This window comes from Etheostoma spectabile, chromosome 8 (genome assembly GCF_008692095.1).
Source record: "Etheostoma spectabile isolate EspeVRDwgs_2016 chromosome 8, UIUC_Espe_1.0, whole genome shotgun sequence".
NCBI lineage: Eukaryota > Metazoa > Chordata > Actinopteri > Perciformes > Percidae > Etheostoma > Etheostoma spectabile.
Genome location: NC_045740.1, coordinates 1,546,999 through 1,548,192, shown reverse-complemented (window position 1 = coordinate 1,548,192; position 1,194 = coordinate 1,546,999).

The following is a 1,194-nucleotide window of genomic DNA, read 5'->3' as shown; positions in this document are numbered from 1 at the left end:
ACACACACACACACACACACACACACACACACACACTTCGTCTCCACTGTTTACACACCCCTAAACAAATGTCTGAAGAACGACGCAGCCATGAAGAATCTAAACAACTTGTGTTGTGGTCAACATCTAAACACTGACCTAACATCAGGTGACACGATACACCATTTGCAAACACACCAGGAACAAGCAATGTTCACACACACCACACACACACACACACACACACACACACACACACACACACTGTGTTTTCCCTTAAAGTCATTTGTGCTTTATTTTTAAGTCTTTCAAATGTAGTTTTGTTCACAATGATGATTCCTACCACTGACCTAAATTGAAGTTCTTTATCTTCACAATTCCTGCCATGTTAGCACTTTCTCTTGCATGTGATGCACATCATGACTAATAGAATAGACCTGTTCACAGCTGCATCCATACTCTACAGCATTACAATTGTTAAAAAAGTGAAAGAATAATTAATGAAGTGAAAATCTCTTTGTTTGTGGACCACAGGTAATTTATGGTGTTTTAAGGAAAGGAAAAAGCTGGCTGATCTTTAACACAAACGCACACGCACACACAAATGAAGACTGTGAAGTTGAAATCTCAAGTAAGTGGATGTTAATGTAAGTCTTTGTCAAACTATTTGTCAAACTTGCATGGCCAAGAAGGAACATTCACTTAATTTGAATTGTTTTTAAAGTTTTACAGAACATTTTAACCTTTAACTCATACATGTTCTGTGTCCAAGCCTCTGCAATGATTCATAGATTTTTCAGAATCACTGTAAAGAGAGACAGAGACAAACGAGTAAAACAAATCTTCAGTCTATGTTTTAGATGACTATTAATATCAGCTACATTCAAAGTCGGATTCATACTGTGCCTAAACTCAACCGTAGATAGGAGGTTTATTTGAGTGCATACAATCCTCCACATCCATCTCATAGAATTTACTTGCCTGCCGGCCCTTTACTTCCTACTGACCAAGAAAACCTCTCCCTCTGACCTGGCCTCTGACCTTTACCCTTGGTATCACCTGCTATAAACGCCTAGCGTTTGAACAAGGCATTCTTACTCGGGTTGAGGCAACAATCTGTGTCAGGAGGCAACAGCGGCCTCAGGGAGATCTGGAGCCGACCCCCTCTCTGCTTTATGGCGCCCATTTAAGACGGCAGGCAACTAGAGTAATGTG